Below are 7,500 nucleotides of genomic sequence, written 5' to 3'. Positions count from 1 at the left end.
CTGGGTTTGAACTCATATTGTAAAGGTACGCTAAGAAATACCTATTTGTTTACTACCTACAAGGGTCTAAACAGAGAGAAGACAAACAAGGACAGACAAACGGATTAAGTCGATTATATCGACCCCAGTGCGTAACTGGCGCTTTATTTATCGACCCCGAAAGGATGAAAGGCAAAGTCGACCTCGGCATAATTTGAACTCAGAACGTAGCGACAGCATTTCGGCCGGCGTGCTAACGTTTCTGCCAGCTCGCCGCTTGGCTAATAAATACCTATTTGTTTACTACCCACAAGGGGCTAAACATAGAGGTGACAAATAAGGACAGACATAGGTATTAAGTCGATTACATCGACCCCAGTGCGTAACTGGTACTTAATTTATCGACCCCGAAAGGATGAAAGGCAAAGTCGACCTCGGCGGAATTTGAACTCAGGTCGTAACGGCAGACGAAATACGGCTAAGCACTTCACTCGATGTGCTAACGTTTCTGCCAGCTCGCCGCCTTTGCTAATAAATACCGCTAGGCATTTTCATAGACACTCTACCGATACTACTAAATCACTGCTCTTTAGGAAAATACTTCTTCTACGCGGTCCACCGTATATTACTGGTATCTATTTTACTGCGACTGCGGTTGACGACATCGTCCAATTCAGAAACGAGTCACTACTGTGAAGTATTTGAGATAAAGTGGAAAACACTTAGACCGGTGCTCTACGATGTCAAACGTCTCTGCCAAACTCCAGCAAATATTGGTTCGAGAATCATTAAAGAACTCTGGACATATATTATCAATTCGATTGCAACTCTTCCTACCCCAACAAAAAAGCTTCTTTAATCCTTCCGATGAGAGTAACTCATTCACAGCTGAGTGGGTTGCAACTATGTGAAATGAAGTGTTACTCAAGAGCGCAACGCATCAGCCAGGCTGGAATTCGAAATCATGACCACTTGGTCACGCAGTCGGATGTGGGTATGAAAACCAATACCATGTAGCAAACGCTGTAGTGACTGCGTCCTGGTTTCGGTTCTTGTATGTAACCATTTGTTTCCCCTTTCGCCTTTCTTCATGACTTGATTGTCGGTTGTGTCTCATTTTTTTTAAACGGTAATGAAATTTGAGAAAGATTTGGCTGCTATTTCTGAAACTTCGCGCGACCACGTAGCAGCACTTTCACTTTCATTGATATATTTCAATTAAGAGAAAGACAATGCATAATGTTGTTCTAATTCCTGCAAAAACATGGAATGGCTTTAGCTGGAACTTGTTTTATCTTCGGTCTGATGTAGCAAGACTGGCATGAAGTTAAATGACAACATAAACTAAAAGGTCTGATAAAAAAAAAATTGGGGACTGGTGTTGTAAAAACCAAACTACAACGCATATCAACTGGGCATTTAATCTCCTTCGAAGTAGTCTCCTTCTGAAGCCACACACTTTATCCAGCGACGTTTCCATTCATGGAAGCATTCCTGGAACCAGTGACGGCTCGTAGATAAAATTAGTTGGGGTACTGCTTCAGAAAATTTTTAGCCGTTGTTTTAATATTGTGTAAAAGGAAAGAAACATATGAAAAGAATATTTATACATAAACTTGATCGGTTCGCGTTTTAGCTACTGCCGGGTAGTGTGTTTCATTTCTTCACTGAACACCGCCGCGAATTCCCTCTTGGTTTTCACCCCCACCCCCAAATCACAAAATAAGGGGGGGGGGAATCTGCCCTATTTTTCAAATCTCGGCAGTAACACTGAAGCTGGAAGCAGGACAATAATCTAATTCTACACTTTATCACATTCAAGAATATAAACACGTTCACTGGTACTGCGTGAACGACAGTGCTATCTCTTCCTAGCGTGAAGCTTCCTATCTCGGACATATGAGCATGCGCACAACAGCCAAACACCGCGTCGTTGAAACTGTGAAGCACAGTTCTATACAAGGATTTTTGTATTTTTTCATAAACTAGGGGATGGTTACTGAGATTAAGCTTAAGGATTGTATAATGTACAAGTATAAAGAAGGAATTTTTTTAAAAAGGGCTCATTATATTGAATGTTATCGATAATATCAGTGGAAAATAAGGGCTGCTGTAGTTCCGCAGTGCCTATATATGAGCCGCCACTGCCTGGAACCCTTTTCGAGGGAGAGCGAGCAGCTGTCCTGTCACATTCTCTTTGATTTCCTCAACTCTTAAAATCTTGTTGGGGTCTTCCACTGCGAAGACCGAGCCTTAGTTTCGTAGTTATAGCTATAAACCCATGATTTGTCACATGTTACGACCGTTTTCAAAAGGCTTTCGTTTTCCTCGGCACCATTTAGGGGATCTCGTACAGCTGAAACTCGATCTTCTCTTTGAGGTGACCACACTCGACACACTTTATTTTCAAGCACTGCTATAAACAATGGAAGCGAGCGGGATCATTATAACTTAGTGTGCATGCGCGACAGAGTGCAAGGTCAATTTGTGTCAAACGACTTCACTCTTAGTACTTTAGCTCCATTTCCTTAGCAACAGTTCCGATGGGCAAAGTGCCTTCCGGTGTTTAGTTAAATCCATTTACGTCCTAAATTTAAACCTGATCGTTGCCGACTTTCCTTTCATCCCCCCAGATTGAAAAGCCGAGATTAACATCTTGTACAGAAACCAATGAAGATTACTAAACTCCAACCCACCTCACTATAAAATCTAGTCTTGATTCTAACTAGCAAATCTTTACCTTTAATTCTTTTCTCTGGGATCCTATTCGGTCAGAATCAACGAAATCGGTAAAATAAGCCCCAGTCTTATACTGAGGAGTCAATCGATCGAACTCGTTCCCTACAAATCCCAGGTACTCTGTCAATCTTAAATACTACAAAAGTTGGTACTGAATTAAGTTGATTTTCTTTATATATATATATATATATATATATATATATATAATATATATATATATATATATATATTATATAAAACATTATTGGTGAATGAAGAAATGGAGCTGAGCTGACGCAGATTGAACAGAAATCGTTTTATTTCATTCTACACGTGTTTCGAAAGGCACAAATTACCAAAATCCGATTGAATAATGGGACCATATTGTGTCTTTCTCTTCAGGAAGAAAAAAGGAATCCGTTGGAAAACAAAAACAGAACAGAGGCAGAGCAAAAAAACAAATCGAACTGTGTGCTCCTAAGACCCATGGCGAAACTGTTTATCAGTGCTTGTTGAGAACCGGTGGCTGAAGAATTCAACAGGTCAGGCATCGGTCAAACATGTGGGTGAGGGTGTATAGATGTTCTTGTGACCGAGAATAAAGCTGACTATTTAAAGAATATTGGATGTTTTATAAGGGGCGAGAAAAATCTACTTAGAGACGTGTGTGTGTGTATACTGTTCTATATATGTGGGTGTTGGCGTAGGGGTAGAAAACATTTTTGTGTACGTGTGTGCGTTTGATCGTTCGGCTGTCAGTGGCTACTGCCGTGCGTGATAACCGTTGGGTGGCAGAAAGAAAAAAAATAAAGAAATTATATATATATATTTTATGTTTTATGTGTGTGTGTGTGTGTTCATCTAAGCCTACCTTGACAAGGAAACCCCCCGCTGTGAAAAAAACAAGCCCCGTTTGTCTTACAGGAGTAATTTCCCTTGCAGTGGTTAATTGTTAGATATCTTAAAATCTATTTCAGAATTTGTTACCAAGGGCTATGGGTGCCGGTCTTATTTATAAACGCTATTTAAGGCCAGATAAGTGTAAACGCCGCCAATGGGGGCATCGAAAAGCCGACTGTAAGAGCCGTTCCATCCGGCCTCTGGCAAAACAAAATATGGAAGAGTCGGAGACACAAAGGTTGCACTGTCTTCTGCCCCTATCAAATGGGAGGGCCACCGACAAAATTGACCCTTCCAGCCTATAGCTTAAGTTCGCATCCTTCAGTCGCCATATGAGATTACTTGAGTCCCGTGGTCTGGCGCTTGTTCACGGTTTGTAATCCCCTTGGTAAGCAGATTAGAACTAACCTCCCCCTCATGTTTAGACAAGCCATCGCCAATAACTTCCCAGAAATTCCAAATATTACTCCACGGTTAACTCACATAAAGTTAGGATAGCTTCTCCACACTAAAACCTCGCACGATAATCGCCTCCCATAATAATAGGCTACTTACTAAGACCCTATCACCTTTTTCCGGAGGCAGCCTCTTCGCTCCCGGTTTAATGCTCAGTAGGAATAATTATAGTAGTAATAATGATATGAGAGCCAGTACAGTGAACATAATCTCAGCCAGCAGGGAGTACCCACTAGGGGTATAGTTATAAATAGGGGTGTTGTGGTTGATGGTAACAATGGGAGTAGGGTAGAGGCCCTTAGCATCCCCAGCATCATTTCCGCAATAGCAGTACCACGGGCAGTAGCAATGACAGCACTCTGATAGATAGTGGAGAATCAGGGGTTATTCCTATAGTTAATAGTGACGTAGTGGAAAATGAGTAGTAAGCGGCTGCAGGTCTCGGAACGAATATAGTGACAGGAACGCAGTTCTAATTTCAGAAACCAATCCTAGCAGAGTAAGATTCACGTCGGCGAACTCCAAGATCAAAAACGCCCGTCTACCAATGCAAGGTTTACACGGACTCAGATGCCTTCACTTATATAGGGGCATCATCCTCAAGATTGTCTTTGCGTGTCTCCAACCATTACGCAACTTTTCGGGACGTGAACAAGCGCCAGACCACGGGACTCAGTAAGCTAATATGGCGACTGAGGATGCGAACTTAAGCTATAGGCTGGAATGGTCAATTTTGTCGGTGGCCCTCCCATTTGATAGGGGCAGAAGACAGTGCAACCTTTGTGTCTCCGAACTCTTCCATATTTTGTTTGCCGAGGCCGGATGGTAAACGGGCTCTTACAGTCGGCTTTCGATGCCCCCATTGGCGGCGTTACACTTATCTGGCCTTTAAATAGCGTTTATAAATAAGACCGGCACCCATACCCTTGGTAACAAATTCTGAAATAGATTTAAGATATCTACAATTAACCACTGCAAGGGAAATACTCCTGTAAGACAAACGGGGCTGTTTTTTCACAGCGGGGGGTTTCCTTGTCAAGGTAGGCTTAGATGATGAACACACACCACACACATAAAACATAAAAATATTATAAATTCTTTATTTTTTTCTTTCTGCCACCCAACGGTTATCACGGCAGTAGCCACTGACAGCCGAACGATCAAACGCACACACACGTACACAAAAAATGTTTTCTACCCCTACGCCAACACACACATATATAGAACAGTATACACACACACACGTCTCTAAGTAGATTTTTCTCTCGCCCTATTAAAAACATCCAATATTCTTTAAATAGTCAGAAACTTTATTCTCGGTCACAAAGAAATCTAACCCACCCTCACCACATGTTTGACCGATGCCTGACCTGTTGAATTCTTCAGCCACCGGTTCTCAACATACACTGATAAACAGTTTCGCCATGGGCTCTAGGAGCACAGTTCGATTTGTTTTTGCTCTGCCTCTGTTCTGTTTTTGTTTTTCAACGGATTTCCTTTTTTCTTCCTGAAGAGAAAGACACAATATGGTCCCATTATTCAATCGGATTTTGGTAATTTGTGCCTTTCGAAACACGTGTAGAATGAAATAAAACGATTTCTGTTCAATCTGCGTTCAGCTCCATTCTTCAATTCACCAATAATGTTTTAATTTCAATTATCCGCACCAACGCACGGTTGCAACCCAGATGGTTGTACCTCCAACCGTGCTGTTCACTGCTGTGATTTTTGCTACTAAGGTATCGGTTAAACTTTTGATTAATCTACTACAAGATTATTCATCTTTCTATTTCAATAATATATATATATATAGATATATATATAGATATATATATATATATAAGATATATATATATTATATTATATGTATATATATATATATATATATATAATGTAGTATATATATATGTATATATATATATGTGTAAATATATATAATATATATATATAATATATATGTATGTATATATATATGTATATATATATATGTGTATATATATATATATATATATATATATATATATATATATATATATACATATATATATATACATATAATATATACATATATCTATATGTATATATATATATATAATATATATATATACATATATATATATACATATATATATTATATATATATACACACATATATATACATATATATTTCTTTTATTGTTTCAGTCATTTGACTGCGGCCATGCTGGAGCACCGCCTTTAGTCGAGCAAATCGACCCTGGGACTTATTCTTTGTAAGCCCAGTACTTATTCTATCGGTCCCTTTTTGCCGAACCGCAAAGTGACGGGGACGTAAACACACCAGCATCGGTTGTCAAGCAATGCTAGGGGGACAAACACATACACAAACACATACACGCACACACACACATATATATATATATATATACATATATACGACGGGCTTCTTTCTGTTTCCGTCTACCAAATCCACTCACAAGGCATTGGTCGGCCCGGGGCTATAGCAGAAGACACTTGCCCAAGATGCCACGTAGTGGGACTGAACCCGGAATCATGTGGTTGGTTAGCAAGCTACTTACCACACAGCCACTCCTACGTCTATACATATAAATATATATACACATATATATATACATATATACATATATATACATAATATATACATACATATATATGTATATATTATTATATATATACATATATATATACATATATATATATGTGTATATATATACATATATATGTATATATATACATATATATATATATATATACATATATATATATATTTGTGTGTATGTATATATATATATATATATGTGTGTGTGTGTGTGTGTGTGTGTGGTGTATGTGTGTGTGTGTGTGTGTGTGTGTGTGTGTATGTGTGTGTGTGTGTGTGTGTGTGTGTATGTGTGTGTAGAAAGAGAGTGAGAGAGAGAGAGAACATAGTGAAAACTTTTGTTTCCTCTCCAGTGCCAGAAAATCCCCATCTTTGTTTAGATCCTGACCCAGAAGAAGCTCAAGTGCGACCGTCTTGGATCACTACTCACATATCTTTGATGTTATTGTTGCTACTACGCCACGCACTCACAGTCACATCATACCCCAAAAAAGTCTCTGCGGCTGATTAGCAACGACTCTTTTTCACAACACATTACAATCGTTGATTCTTGAACTAACTATTCTTTATCTTTACCGCTTCTACAACAGCCACTACTCCTCTGAACTACCAGGCCGTATGATTCCTCCGCTCAATCACCCTCCCCTGTTTCTCTCCTCTCTTTGTGACATCTCGACGATACGCCATTCATCAAAATCCACATCTAAACACATCATCAAATCATACCTTTCCAAAGCTGCAGAACCCTAGCATTTCTTTCCTGATCGTAGTTTCCTATCTAACTGAGTATCAAGCACATTAATCTAAAAAGTTTTAAAGAGACCTTAAGGATCTAATTACTTAAAAAA

At 39.2% G+C, this 7,500-nt stretch overlaps 1 protein-coding gene across 1 annotated transcript in view; it reads right to left on the bottom strand.

The window, feature by feature from the left end:
* Positions 1 to 7,500, bottom strand: part of LOC115223402 — a 63,982-nt gene that overhangs the window by 56,063 nt on the left and 419 nt on the right. The window lies entirely within an intron of this gene.

This window comes from Octopus sinensis, linkage group LG23 (assembly GCF_006345805.1).
Source record: "Octopus sinensis linkage group LG23, ASM634580v1, whole genome shotgun sequence".
Classification (NCBI taxonomy): domain Eukaryota; kingdom Metazoa; phylum Mollusca; class Cephalopoda; order Octopoda; family Octopodidae; genus Octopus; species Octopus sinensis.
This window is presented reverse-complemented; position numbering and strand designations above follow the sequence as displayed.